This window comes from Gymnodraco acuticeps, unplaced genomic scaffold (genome assembly GCF_902827175.1).
Source record: "Gymnodraco acuticeps unplaced genomic scaffold, fGymAcu1.1, whole genome shotgun sequence".
NCBI lineage: Eukaryota > Metazoa > Chordata > Actinopteri > Perciformes > Bathydraconidae > Gymnodraco > Gymnodraco acuticeps.
In genome coordinates, this window is record NW_022990685.1 from 1,290,891 (window position 1) to 1,306,497 (window position 15,607).

Sequence of the window (15,607 nt, forward strand, 5' to 3'; positions counted from 1 at the left end):
AACAGAATCATATAAGTACATCAGGTTGCATACATAGAGCCAAAACATTTCAGGTGCTACTCAACTAGCTTTAGATAAGCCAGTCCTTTATTAGTATATAAGTGCTTTGTTAGTTGTAAAGGAAACTTCTGCAGCAATGGAGAGTCAGGACTCAGAGAGACACGAGGAGAGTTGGAGCTTTGATGTCAAACACTGATAGTTTATTACAAGTATCGGCCGGAGAATTCATATCACAAGTCACAGCAGCCAGAGGTTCTGACTGCACGGGTGGGTTGCCATATCAATTCTGATCAGCCTCTCTCTCGATAGCCCTTTGAACTAGTTTACAGAGAGTTAATCAACAGCCGGGAACACTGGAGATATCTCCAACATCTGGAGACACTGAATCACTTGCCTGACTCTTAGGCTCTGTGACCAAGAGTTGACCGGTCATAAAACTGAGAATAAGTGCAGCAGCACATTCTTTAAAGGAGATAACAGAGTCAGGGTTGGTTATTAACATCAACAGGCAATAAGGTTAAATATCTTAGGAGTAAGGAAGAATTATTCTCTGACATTAGTAATTCTATCGCTCGAAGTGGAGTCGAAAGAGATGAGTTTTCAGTCTGCGCCGGAAGGTGTGTAAGCTATCTGCTGTCCTGATGTCAATGGGGAGCTCATTCCACCATTTTGGAGCCAGGACAGCAAACCCACGTGTTTTTGCTGATGGGAACTTGGGTCCCCCTCGCAGCGAGGGTGCAGCGAGTCGTTTGGTTGATGCAGAGCAGAGTGCACGTGTTGGGGTGTATGGTTTAACCATGTCTTGGATGTAGGAAGGGCCAGATCCATTCGCAGCATGGTACGCAAGTACCAGTGTCTTGAAGTGGATTCTAGCAGTTACTGGAAGCCAGTGAAGTGACGTGAGCGGAGGAGCGGTGTGGTGTGGGAAAGAAAACACAAAAAAAGAGTGAAATGTGTGTGTTTCTATGTTGTAACATTTATAACATGTGAGAGGAACAGTTTCTTCCCATCCGCTACAGGCCTCTTAAACAAGGCCCGGCCCCCCCACTGACACTTACCTCAGCCACAACGTAGTCTCTATATGCATTACATTAATGCACACAATGTTCATACTGCTTACTGCACATATTTCATATTTCATATTTTATATCCTATAATTCATTCATAGCATTCTATTTCCATGTAAATTACTGCTTGATTTTATTGCTATTTAAAGGTGGGGTAGGTAATTTTGGAGAAACCAGCTCGAGTGCGCTAGAATTTGAAAATACACAGCCGGAAGAAATCTGCCACTTCCTCACAGAGCCCCTCCTCCAACACACAGGAACGCGCACATGACCAATGAGGGCACGAGATAAGTTTGTGCACAGATGGAAGGCTGACAGGCAGGTAGGCCATCCAGTTATTTTAGCCGGGCCGGCTAAAATGATTGGTCGTGCTTTTTACAGTATTACGGCTTCCACGGATGACATTTTAGTATGGATTTTTTGTCAAAGCACTTCAGATATTCATTGCTATCGGGATGTTAAGAGCATTCCATGGAATATAACAAAAAGTGTATCTAGAGCCGGTTTCTCAAACTTACCTACCCCACCTTTAACTATATTTTATTGCGGTGTCCTTAAAGATTTTTTGTTTTATATTAGATTTCTTGTTTTATATTTGATGTCTGCACCATGACATCAAGTCAAATTCCTCGTATGTGTGAACCTACCTGGCAATAAACCTGTTTCTGATTCTGAGGTGATAAGAAGAATAGACTTTATTAATACCAACTGGGGGAATTCAGTTTTCACTCGGTTAGTACACAGTACACCTGAAATACCCACATGCGATACACTTGACATAAAGTATATAAAACACACCTGATTTACACAAAGCACAAACGTGACCTATATATAATAGCCAGAAATACGAACATGCACCAACACATGCATTTTATGTAGAAGTGTAAGAACAAAGGGGCTGCCATGTTTCAGCGCCCAGTTGTGGGTTCGGTGTCTTGCCTAAGGACACTTTGGCAGAGCAAAGGAGGTCTACTGTAACCTCTCCTGCTACCAGTCCACACAATGTGTTTAGCTAAACAAAGGATTCTCAAAGATAAGCTGTCACAATTCATCTTATCAGACTATAGTGCAACTTCCAGCTAAATCTGTTTGTGGTTATTCATTCATTACTTAACACAAAAAGTCAACTCAGTGTGCAAATTTGCTGCAATTACTGTGATTTCTGACATGAGCTAATCCGCTCTTCGGCTCATTTGGTTAATATGTGATGTTAGATATGATGCACTTCTTAGTGCGTTAATGTGCACAGTGGTGGTGAGTCACCAGCAGGATTCATTCAGTATTACCTGGATTGCTTTGCTCTCTGCTGGGGGACAGCAACTGTGTTTTTGTACCTGAGAGGAGTAAATAAATGAAGAGGCGTCACTCTGCTGCTGTTTCCCCGGAACCATAAACACCACTGAAGCCTGTTATAACTTCCTCATCTATGTAAACCAAGGGTGGAAGTACATTTACTCACTGTACTTAATGACACGTTTAGTCTCTAAACGTGTCATTAAGTACATGTGTCTAACTACTTTAGAAACATTGCTGTTTTACTTCTCAGAAGTATTTGATGGCGCTTTGACCACCAAAAGCTGAGTGTCATAGTTCCGTTACATTGGAGAGAAGGCAGACATGTTTACGGCTGATATCGCGAACACCCTGCAACAAACACCCAAAACATCTTGACATTGAAATAGCATTACATGTAACGGGAAATATATTTATTTTAGATTTTGAGGTGAACTGTGCCTTTAACACTGAATATGAATTGCATTTTTGAGTTTTCGACTGAATTTCAAGGAGCTTCAGATTAATTTAACCCTCAGTCTTAAATCCCCTACTAAGGATTGGAAGACCCTAAAATGCAGTTAAAAGCTCTGAAGAAAATTGTAAGAGCTGCCAGTTGAGACATTTTAGTGCAATGTGGACAGGTATTAAGAATATCAACGGTCAATTATTCACTTTGTTACATACCTTCAAGTTCAGAACGTTTTTTATAAATGTTTTCATTTTGAAAGAAATAACAAATCAAAGTTTTAGTTGCATTACTGTGAAGATGAAACTTCATCAATCTTCACGCCTTGGCTGTGAATTTTCACACAGATCTCACTGTCCTTTTTTTCTCATATTCAAATGATCTTCACATCGCTGCAGCCAAACGGAGTTAGATTTCCTAAAACAACTGACTTTTACAACAACAGTTTAAAATAGATAAATGCAAGTGGACTGATATTGGAGGAATTTGAATTTGACTCAGAAAGCATTCCTGAGAAACAGGATCCTGACAGTAATGTACATGCTGCACATTTTACAACATGGGTGCCTATTTATAGTGCACAGGGTATATGAGGTCAGTTAGGCCCGAACTGACCTCATATACTGACCCTAACTGTTAGTGTATACCAAGCATGTATGCTAGTTGTGTAGACATGGACGCAAAGCATTATTTACATTGTAAATATGTATTAGCATTCTGATTGTTTTTTGTTCAACATATAACAGGACATGCTTTGATTTAATGTTTTAGTTCAAATGTGTAAAGTTGCCTTACCTTTACCAAACACGCTGGCAGTATACAAGCACAATCCTTAAAAGACAGTAGCATAACTGTTATCACACTGTAATCACAGTGCAAATTAAAGTGCACTAGAAAAACACAGCATGTTGCTTTCAAAGTGGATAAAAGGAGCCCTATTATGCTCAGATTCAGGCTCATATATTTGTATTTTGTTCCTCTACTGTGACATGTTTCCACGCCTAATGTTCAGAAAGGTCTTTCATTTTCTCATACTGGCTGTGCTGCAGCAGCTTTTTTCACCCTCTGCCCCTAATCATATCACTTACAATGTGTTAGAGCGCTAGCCTATTGGACTCACTCTGGATCATTTACATGCATACAAACACACACTATAGGAAAGGACAAAACCAAAGAGCATAATACAGCCCCTTTAGGTTTGCAGATTAAGTCAAGTTTTCTCTGAATATTGTTGCACATTTTAATTTTGTAACACAGTGATTCACAAGCTAATTGTTATGTACAGTGACTGACTTTCTTAGTCGTCAATAAATGTTCCAGTTTGAGAAGCCTCAGAGGCTTGAGTTGTTTTTTTTCAGCGTGCTGGTTTTGGCTGCACATGAAGTAAACAGAATGCAGACATACGGGGTAATGGCACGGCAGTGTTCAAATTAGAGGCTACAGATGGAACATGCATACCAACCTCCAGTTGGCTCCAGACATTTAATCAGTTGAAGGAGAAAGCTTGTATACAGAGTAAAAATAGTGGTGGATAATCATCCATTTATCTTGAGCTCAGCAGAGACATATCTAGCATTCTTGATGTAGCTGCATTAAAGTTATGATTATTGTGCGTATATTCAGCACAATTTCAATAAGTTCATCAAACAAATCTTTACTCGCTGTCACATCTGCAGGAAATTCCCATCTCTCTATGTTTTGTTGTGAAATAAATATATCATGGTTAGACGCATTTCACTTTTTGATGATATTTTCTGTAGATTAGGGTTACTCCTCTATTATGTCTGTTTTGCTATTTTCAATTCATTTATCAAATATAGCATTTTGGTAATTAATTCTTAGAAATCTGTACAAAAACAACAATATAGCCTACTGTGGTCTCAAATATATTACTGAGGATATGACCTCAGGTTGGCATGTCTCTAAAAAGCTTTACTTGGTCCATCTTTGCTTTAGACGATCTTTGTTTCACAATTTAATTTGGTTGGTGCATGCGCAGCCGCAACCTCCACTCCCCCCTGCGTTGGATGAGCGCTGACAGCAGGCTGGCCGGAGACCGTCAGCAGCCGCTGTTGTTGCCACTTCCACTCCACGTTGTGAGACCGGATACAAACTGACACAAGTACGGTAATTCATTTCTGTAACGGACAACAAAAAGTGTTTTCTGAAAGCTTTTGGACACACTGAGCGCCGAGCCTACTCCTCCTCCTCCTCCTCATATTCCCGGTGCTGAGCGGACTGTCAGTGAAGGTAAGTGTCCGCTTTTTGTGACAGTTTACGGTGCGGAGGGAGAGAGGGATGCACCGGTGTGCTGCTGCCGTGTTGACCGTCCCGCACGGCTCGGTTAACTTCAGCCTCCATGTGTGTTAGCTCTATTCGCGTGTTTAAATGTGTGGTTTTACTGAAGTCCGCTCTTGTTAAGGATATGAACACAAAAAGGCAAGTTTTCAAAGGGCTGCATCTCGACCGTGCAACCCGCGTGGAGCTGATCGTCCTGCACGCGGCTTTTTAACATTTAAATAAATACCTTACCGATTAGATATACTTTATTGTTTGCAAATTGGAGATTTCTTTCCGTCACAGCAGCATGCAAGTAAGACATTGCACATGAATTAAAAGTGAAATAATGATAATAACATAAAATACAATAAAAAAAAAAACAGTAAAGATATATCAGCAGAAACAAAACAGGCGAACAAAACCGTGAGTAGTCGATAATGAAAGATATATCTATACAGTATATCTATTGAATACACCAAATAAATATACACATATACAGGATTGTACATTATGATCACAACATCACAAAATATGCTATTACAGGTAGCCCAACAGATATCCAAATTAATTTCCCACAGTTTTTATGTTAAGTGCACTTGATTGTTTGTAGCCCCTGTGACTCTGTAACTATTATCATGCACAAAGACCTATAACACACTACAGGAAAGGGAAACCACACGAAAACAACCAATCTGACTGAACCTGGTTGCTGTAACTGTGAGGAGTTGCTTTCTCTGTAATAGGATTTGTACAGCTGTGTACATTTCATTCACACTCTGCCACTTTTATTTTTTCTTTCTTTTGATGTTTTTCACAGATGTGAATGGAAACCATGTTATTTTCTCGGCCCTGGCTTGTATTAAAATAGTCCAAAAATGATACTGCTGTATCATCTACTTAAATTTCAGTTCGGATGCTTTTAACTTTTTACATGAAGGTTAAATGAAAGCAACTCTCAAGACGGTTGGTTAGTTAACAAAAAGGCAGCATGGTCCAAGAGAGATTGTCCCATAACATAATGTGTCCCCTGGTGTAGTGTCATCAAGACCCTCACACGGTCCCACCCCCATCTGCTTAATGAGTGAAAGTATTTCATATTTTGAACCTCATAAACACTGAACAGTCCAACCTCCAGTGGGAGCCCGGTGTGCTCGGTAAGCAGTCCTAGCCCCCAGATCCGGAGCAGGTGGCTCCTCTGAGGCCGAGGAATGGAAATGGAAACGGTAACCAGAGCCTAATGTTCGTCGGCGGGTAGCCTCGGGACCGGCTTTAGCTAAAAGTGTTGACGAGGATGCAGGACGAGCACTTGGTAATAAGGATCAAGTGTGTGTGTGACATTTTCTTTTCAATTAGAGTTGTCCTGTCCGGTGTGTAAGGAATACACCAATGTTTTCTTAACAGTAAATCCTCAGCAAAGATGCTGACAGAGGGTCGTACCAGCGTGTTGAAGCTCAAAGTCAGATGAAGCTGCTCAACCCTTTCTGTTGATCAAAGTAGCTAAATGAGCCTACTTATCACCATCTGGAACATTAGCTACTTTAAAGAGCCTGTGACACGAGTTTCCCCCATCATCCAAACCCATACATTTGAGTAAATATTGTCCCCTTGAAAACCGTTACTGAACTGATTTTGGATATTTGTACTTTGATAACCATTAATCTGCCCTTCAATGTTGACCATTTCCTGGATCTGCTCGGGGATTCTTCAAGTTCCGCCAAATTACGTGTGACGTCATTGCGGGCACAGCGCTCCAGCTGCACCGTTCAGGATCCCAGCATCTGCATGTAAACGCACGATGGCGCTCACAGCAGCACATCCGTGCATCTTATCCATTAATTTCCCCAACATTGTGGTGAAAAAACACACGTTTAATCCATGTTGGTGTACTACAACTACAAAAAGCATCGGTTTGTTTTCTCATCAGGAAATGCAGACCGGCTCAAACAAACGATCATTTAATGTATCATATGTTCGCCGAATTGACATGAAAGCACTAATAAATGTAGTTTCATCCACTTGAGTTTACAACTACAAAAATAATCGATTTGTTTTTATATCACATCCTACGGGAGGAAATTCAGCAGCTCTCACTACCGATTTGTAATCCTAATGTAATCATCATCTTCACCACGATCATTTATGTTTATGTTCACCGAATTGACATGAAAGCACTGACAAATATGAATATACTGTAGTCAACTTCATTAAAACGTTATTAACGTGCCTAAACTCAGTAATTCACCATTTCTACGCATGACAACACACTTTGTCCGTGTTTGGCTCTCTCGCCGCACAGTGAAGCGTTCCCGCATTGACGTCACTTCCGGCTTCCCCCAAAACTTCAAAATGAGTCGAAGGAATTTCCCCGCGATGTTCGAAATGATTGATATTTAACGGAACGGTATCGCACCTTCTTTTTTAAGCTGACGGTTCGAGATTACTAGTAGCCCAATATTTCATTGCACAACAGTTGTTGGGATGCTGTCACAGGCTCTTTAAGCTTAACGCGAAGCCTTGTGACCGTGATAGTTTGTTTATAGCCTAACGTTGGCTTCTTACTTCTGCCGGTTGCATCTGAAGCTTTATGGGTTTTCAAAAGGCAATTTCTTAAACGTTTGTTTTCCAAAGATTGTATTGTACAGAAAATACTTGTCTGCAATATTTACAAATCCTATTAAAAAAAAAATCCCATTGCATTTTGCCAAGGGAGCCCTGTGTAGTTGCAATATAATAATTGAATTGATCGAAATGTTGACATGCCTTGTCTTTTTATGATTGCATCATTTGTTTGTATTCATAATTGTTAACGTTTTGTGCATCAAGTTCGAAATGTGATGGATTATATGCTTTTGTAGATTTCTGGATATTTTATTGTGTCGTAGATAGAGGACAGGAATTCAACCCCTATAAACATTGTGGCATTGATTACTGATGCCGATGGGAAATATGAGATAGCATTTGATGTCCAGAGCAGGTAATTGTAATTCCGATAACTGCAGCACCAGAACAAATACTTGATGATTCATCTATTTGTCAGTAGACAGAAAATGACTCAACAGTTATTTGGATCATTTTAAATTGTAGGATGACAGATGTTCCCCAGCTGTGAGGTTGGAAACCAATAACAGATGGACGATGAAAACTTAATTTCATCACCATGATAATATGATCTTGCATGTGGTACATAATAACACTTTATAAAACGGACAAGTCTAATCAAGCAATCTCATTGGTTCTTAGCCGTGATATAATGAGCGTATATCACGGGTAGAATTGTAGTTACTTTTCACAAGTCAGTATCCCTCCGCGTCTGAGAAAAGCTACAACCGTTACAGCTGTTACATTACGTCCGTTACGAAACTAACTAACTTACAAAGCTTAAGATGGAAACATTTAAGGTTAACTTCGACCTCCGGGGGGGTCTTACTACGGAGGAGTGGATTGAGGAGTGCCTATCTCCAGAAAGAAAAAGCACCTAAACGACGACATGCAGAGCTACGTGAAGAGCAGGTAGACCAACTGGAGAAGTACCACCATTCAAAAGCTTTCTGATGCGTGTCTTGAAACAAAGCAGAGACATTATGACCGTTAGTGGCCACAGGTGCGAAAGCTCTCTCCAGAGCTACTGGAAGCCGAATCTCGGGGACCGGAGAAAGTGGAGCAATATTCTGACCACGCCAAGCAACAGCCAGAACAACCTCAACCTATGCAAGTAACCACGTAAGCCATGCTACTGATGCTGGACAGTTTTTCAGTGGGTGCATCATAAACGACAACATACAAATGAATGTAAATAAATAGCCAAATAATGGATCAACGCTCTCTGTCTAATATGTTGGCGTCGGGCCGAACCACGCCCCTTAGCTGTGATAATGAGCATATATCACGGCCTGTCGTGAGCATTGCTTAATTATATCGGTTTACATACCTTTTTTTTTAGTATTGATTAGGCTATTGCATAAAGATATAAGGCCATTTTTCATTGTAGAGTTACATCTTTGAAACACTTCTGGATTTATGAAGTTGACCTGAAATTGGCCTGAAAACAACCCGAGTCCCCACTTTGTCATTCTACAACATGTCCGCTGGAGCTTCATCACCCCCCCATGATATCTTGAGGTCTTTGATAATCGCTGTTGCTGCTCTTCAATCTTAATGATGAGAAATAAGTATTCTCCAAATAGTTTCTGTCCTTTTAGCATGAAGACCCAAACACATTTAGACGATGATGTGAAAGTCAAACCCACCATGGTAACCAGACTTATGCGCTGCATGTAAATGGTCTGCAGAGGCTCAAATCTCAAAGTCCATGCCAGAGGGAGTTTCTGTCCCTCACTGCCATATTTGAACTAAGAAACAAACAGGAACAAACTGTTTGTTAATAAAACGATAAGTAAAACAACAGAACAATTAAAATACAATATTTAAATAATACATTAAGGTTTAAATCAATTACCCAAAACTAATGGCAAATGTGTTCTGATTCTAGCTTCTCAACGGTTAGGGTTTGCTGATATCTTTTGATTTATTTATGATTTTCAATAGAATATATTTGAGTTTCAGTCTTTTTTAGCTGTCCAAACTGTGTTGACCAAAGAGGTTTGACATGGCTGAGACTGAATAAATATGTGTGGCCTCTATCATTATTTAGTTTTGAATATAATCATCTCATGCATCAGACACAGGATTAAGACCATTGTGTTCCACGGACTGTGAGTTCCAATACCAGTTCTGCTGTACCATTAAGTATGCTAGGGAAATAATCATTGTATGACAAAAGCAGTATTCCAAAGAACACCTGCATCCCATACTGCATCCGGCATCCTTTTGATTTATTTCTGTCTCATTTTGGCATGACCTTACAACAACATTTACATATAGTGGTGTAAAAACCTGGGAAATATCGACCACATATAACATCGCACCCACATTAATTATGAGTGGATATAAATATTTAGTGATAGCCGCATCAGCATATTGTTTACTTATCCTCTCATGCGTTTGCTTCAATAGCACCTCTTCAGTGTAACTGAACAGATCTGTTGAGGTAAGGCAGTGAAACCTGAGCAGAGGTTCCTGCTGCCATCGCCTCCATCTTCTCTCATTTCAGCTCCACCCTCCCTCTTCTTTCACCCACCCTTAGAGCCTGGAGAGCTCAACTCATCGTGCACTTTAAACGTCTGAAAGTAGCCTCGTACTTAGAGCTTGTATGATGACGGAATAGATGGAATCAGATCTGATGTGAAATAACTACCTCATCATCCGGGACACGGTGTTTTTCCCAGAGGATTTCTCTTCTCCTGAGCTGTTTGATGTTCTCAGAAAACACAAACCCTGCAGCCCTCTGGTTTTTGGAAATGTGATCGCTGCCAGTCGGCTGCTTCTGCCAGCACTGGGACTTGTTTACAAAACCCCTCGTGGACTTCCATCATAGGGCCATGAGCTCACACGCTACATTTGACCCTTTAAGACATGCTGTTGGATCACAGAACAATCCCAAATTCATATTGAAGCTTTCCCTCCTATATCAGAACTGAAAACAGAGAAATCTTTGTTGATGTTTTGCAGATCAGTGAAGACGGTTTAAAGGGTGCTTAGTGAATTAATTAGCAGACCGAACCTTCCCAGTAAGAGATAACCATTTGCAGTGGCGAGCCGTGACTTTTATACCTAGGCCCCCCCCCCCCCCTTCCCTCGAAAAAATAAAATAAAAGAGGAGTTATTACGTCACAGCGTATACTTCAGCGGAATATCAAAACAGCGGCCCAGTGTGCAAAACGCATCTATGACAGCGACCCTCTACCACACAGAACAACACCATTTATATAAACACCTATCATGACAGGGCACCCACAGCCAAGTAACAATTATAAATGAATTAAGTCGGCACGGCGGCCCGCATTGAAAATGACTTAGGCCTACCTTTGATGATCAAATCACTGAAACACAAAGTCCATCCTCCTGTCCTTTTGGATGAAGCACTTGATGGCGGGTCATTCAGCTGATCCTTTGCCACTCCAGTTTATCATTGTAACTCAATCTTGAAAATGACTCGATTAATAATTTCGCAACAATGTCATCACTATCACTGACATGTGCCATCATGAACGAACTTAAGCTAATCATAAATCTATCGATCATAAATCTATCGATTAGATTTATGATTAAAAAATTATAAAAGTAGGGTAGACATGTGGATATTATCCAGCTGAACAAAACGTGCATTTATCTAACAGGTTCGTTCCACAGACCTTATTTCCAGCTATTTTCTAAAATCCTATGGAGAAATCCCATTGCTTTTTTGTCGAGGGAACCGCGTTTTAGGATGCGTCACTGCACCACTTTATACATGTGTATAAACCTCACAGCGGGCGGAACTTGTCATTTAGAGGGTCAATTATACTGTCATTTGACATTACTCTCATTGAGTTACTATAGCTGGCCCTCTGTGAATATACAGCAGGACCACCAATCAGCTCCTGTCTTCACAGTAACTCGCAGAGACTGCTAAAGGAGCTTCTTTAACCCTTCACATTCCAACAGAAACTGTACAGGCAGATTTTAAGGATTTATTTCTTTGGACATTTTATATTAAATACAATTAAATCAAGTTATTTTGGTAAAACTAATGACAAATATAACTAAAAAAAAATTTTTTTTCTTTTTTTCTTTATGTTTTCAAATATTATTTTTTTGAATATCTTAGACCCTCAGAGGGCCCTGACCGCTCGCCACTGACCATTTATGTAATGTATAAATAATTGGTTTAATGTTGCCATTTTTGTTTAGGCATCCACCAAGCCAACATTTTCTTTGTCAAACCTCCCATATATTCAACCTACAGTAAGTCAACCTGATATATTTAAGTCCAATATTATCTTTCTCTTTTAGCTCTGACTCCCGAGGAAGGTATACAGGTATACAGTGATGCGGAAATGACTCTTAAAACCCTAAAGTGACTGAGCATTTACCAACCCGGTTCAGTTGTCTCGAACTCAGCGGTTTTTTGAACACGCTTGTTGATAGAAGCCTGAAATAAGTTCTGTGGTTAACACAACCTGAAGAGATTTAAACGTTTTATTCTCTGACATACAATCCATCTGTAAATATCCCACTCGTGAATGTCTGAAGCTTCTATGTATCATAAAAACGGCTGTTGCTAACAATTGAATAAAAGAGACTACAAAACGTCATCATGCCGACACAAAACTGCCAAAACAGTAAGCTGAACAATGCCGAAAAACTCGTAGAGCTGATGGGAAGTCAACTACAGAGTTAGGGGATAATCCTCTGGGACTTAGTCATTTTGAATATCCTCTTTTACTAAACACATACGACATTGATGTATTTGTAATTTAAAATATTGATCTGTCAAGCTTTAATATTCGGCATTAGCAACAGTTGAGAATTCACTGGTGCAGTCTCTACACTACCAATGCTCTGAATAATAAATGAACAGGTAATACTCCTTTAAGCAGCTCAGGTAATCTCTACTTGAATCACTATGTGCTGACTTTGAAACCACACTAAGGTCTTATTAGGTTTGAGCATTTTAAAGTTTTGTTGCAACTACATTATCAGTACTCTAAAGGCCGGTTCAATTCTGGTTGTGGTGTGGTAAAAGTCTGACATCCAAACCAAATAAAATAGGCAAATAGCAACAACTGTCGAAATGGATTATTGGTCATCATGTCATGACCAATCAGCAGACAACCAGTTGGTTTCAATATCTATACAATAATGATAAACTGTAGATTCCCCGCACCAGGCGCTGTCACTCCCCTAAGATATCCCTCTCATCTCTTTTAAGTTCTGTTCAGCTCGAGGAACATGAGTGCTGCTTGCTTGAGGCTCGCAGAAAAAGAGACCCACAGGGAAGCAAAGCACTTTGCCAGCAAATTCACAGGGATGGGAATATACACAGGCATTCTGCTCCGGTAGCATTCAGCCAGGCCTCCGAGGTGAAGGACAACTTGTACAGTCTCATAAGCATAAAGAATGGATTTCAGTTTTCACTGATGTATTGAGTCAAATGTGGCCCTTTTATTCACAATCATCTCTCCTGCCAAATCCCTGAATATAACTTTATGAAGAAACCTGCAATAACTTTTGTGCTTTACAGATCGTTTTGGCAATTTAATGTATTCGCAATATCCAGTTACTGTTTTGAAGAGGTGTTGACCTAAAGAACATTTGACTGGTCTCAGTAGGGAGTTTTATTTTCTTACTGAATCTAAATTATATTCAGCTTTTCCACTCTCTCAAGGCGATCAACATTTCTTTGGCTTGAGAAAATGTTAAGTAGAGAGAGCAACCTATCCAGGTACTTTCCCTCTATGTCATGGCCATGCCCCTTTTCCGGGTGAAAACATTCCCTCTGATTTGACTGCCGGTAAATACAGATTTACATACATTCTTAAGTGTTCAATAATCACATCAAACATTTAAGAATAGTGTGCATTTTTCTAAAATGAGCAAAATGAAGATGGTCATTCAGTGAAACAATTTCACAAAGTCATTGGAGATTGATGATCGGTGCATATATATAGTTAAATTACAAAGCTATAGAGCAGCGGTTTTCAAAGTGTGAGGCGCGCCTCCCCAGGGGGCGCCAGAGAGCTTCAGGGGAGGCGCAGCGTGAGAAAAAAATAACGAGAAACAGTGAAATCTAGCTGGTTAACTTCAGCTAAGTTTATGCGAGCGGCAACATGGATCGATTTTTAGTGAAGTTACCTAAAGGGAGAGAGGAGACAGTGTCTGGCAGAAAACGTGTGTCACTTGCACTTTTGGCTGTCTGTGGAGACCGAGTTCCCCCACCTCGCCAAAAAGGCTGTAAAAGTGCTCATTCCCTTCACCTCCTCCTACCTGTGCGAGTGCGGGTTTTCCGCATTGACTTTGATCAAAAGCAAGTAGCGGTCAAGGCTGCAGCCAGAGGAGGATCTGCGTTTATTCCTGTCTACATTGCATCCCCGCATCATCGGCCTGTGCGCATCGAAGACGCAGACTCATTGTTCCCACTAAAGTAGGGGTGAGTGTAATAAGGAGGCAAAGTGTGTGTTGCCGGGAGCATATAAGGATTTATCCACAATGGTGAAAGTTATTGTTTAATGTTTTAAGGAGGTGACGCTACTCAGCCAATCAAATCGGTGCAGTCAGTGAGTCAGCACGATAGATTCAAACACACACAGACAGGGGCGGCGGGTACTGTAGGCTAGGGAAGGCTCAGCCTTCCCAAATATTGTTGTCACTGCATCCTGGTAAAATAAAAATATAATGTTTGTGTCTTTGACATTTGCGCTGCTATGCAGCCACCTGTGCCCTCTAGGCCTACTACGAAGCCAGTCCAACAGACCCTGGATATGTTTGAGTTATCTTCACTAACCCTAACAAACGAGATCTCGCTAAGCGGTCATACGACGCTGGTTATCAACTCGGTGAATCAAGCCAGGGATTCTCTCTCCAGCTGAGAACGCGTTCACGTGAAAGGGGCGGGGTTAGCTACATTTGACCAATCACAAACAGGGACAAGTGTACTGACGGCGCAGCGTCATACTTCATTAATGAAAAGTAAACTAATATTAGACAAATATGAACTTTAACCATCCATGACTTAAACATATAATCCAGGATATAAGCCACATAGCTGCTGCAAGGTGAATATAGAACAACTGGTTAAAAAATAAATAAACTACAGAGTGTTTGAAAGCGTAACAGTTTTATGATATCACTCTCCCATCTAAGACACGAGTGGATCTGACTTTAATTACATTTGAGTTTATCCTGTAATATAACTTGATATATTTAAACTCCGCACACTGAGCAGATCAGATAGTTGACACTGAGTACGTGGGTTGACTGCTGCAGGTGATAGAGCTGGCTAAAAGATCAGGTGATATTTTGTATTGCCGCACTGGGTAGCAGGAGTGTGTTGAAGCAGTACGTGAGCTGTGAGTGCGATGAGGAGGAGTTCAGGAAGAATGTGTGCATCCTGAGCTACACTAATGAAAGCCATTGGTCGACAGTGTGGCTTTAGACTCTCCTGCTGCACAAAGCTAAATCAGAAAATGCTCCTTGAAACTATCACACTAGTGGTTTTAGGTAAAGATCTCAGTCCGTACTGAACATATAAAAAATAGTATAACGGAATATTAAACGGAATAGTAAAAAGCCTAAGGCCGTGTGTTTAGACGGCGCCATTTTCTGGCAGAAAGGCTCTGGCAGGGTGATAGAAAGTTCTTCCTTTAAGCATTGCATAACACTTTTTTTCAAACACAATGTCCTGACAACCTACCAACGCTTTTATAAGACCGACTAGCTTTGCCTCCTTGACTGTTATCGATCTATTTGGGATACTTTTGTATTTTGTTGACATTGTCCCTCACTGTGGACACAAGGTAAAAGGGTCTTGCTCCCAAACTTTGTATCAATGAGCTACAACTCTCAATGTCACAGCCTTAGAGCAAGAGGGACGATCCGCATTCAGGCCCGTCGGCCGATTTACAAAAAAAAAGAGCTTTTA

General features: G+C 40.6%; 1 protein-coding gene across 3 annotated transcripts in view; it reads left to right on the forward strand.

Moving 5' to 3' along the window:
- The first annotated feature begins 4,838 nt into the window (after positions 1-4,838).
- LOC117555389 (spermatid perinuclear RNA-binding protein-like) overlaps positions 4,839-15,607 on the forward strand; it is a 107,402-nt gene continuing 96,633 nt past the window's right edge. For all 3 annotated transcript variants that reach the window (XM_034230287.1, XM_034230289.1, XM_034230288.1), the window contains exon 1: positions 4,839-5,058. The gene's annotated coding sequence lies outside the window, so the exon portion shown is untranslated. The remainder of the gene's footprint in view (positions 5,059-15,607) is intronic.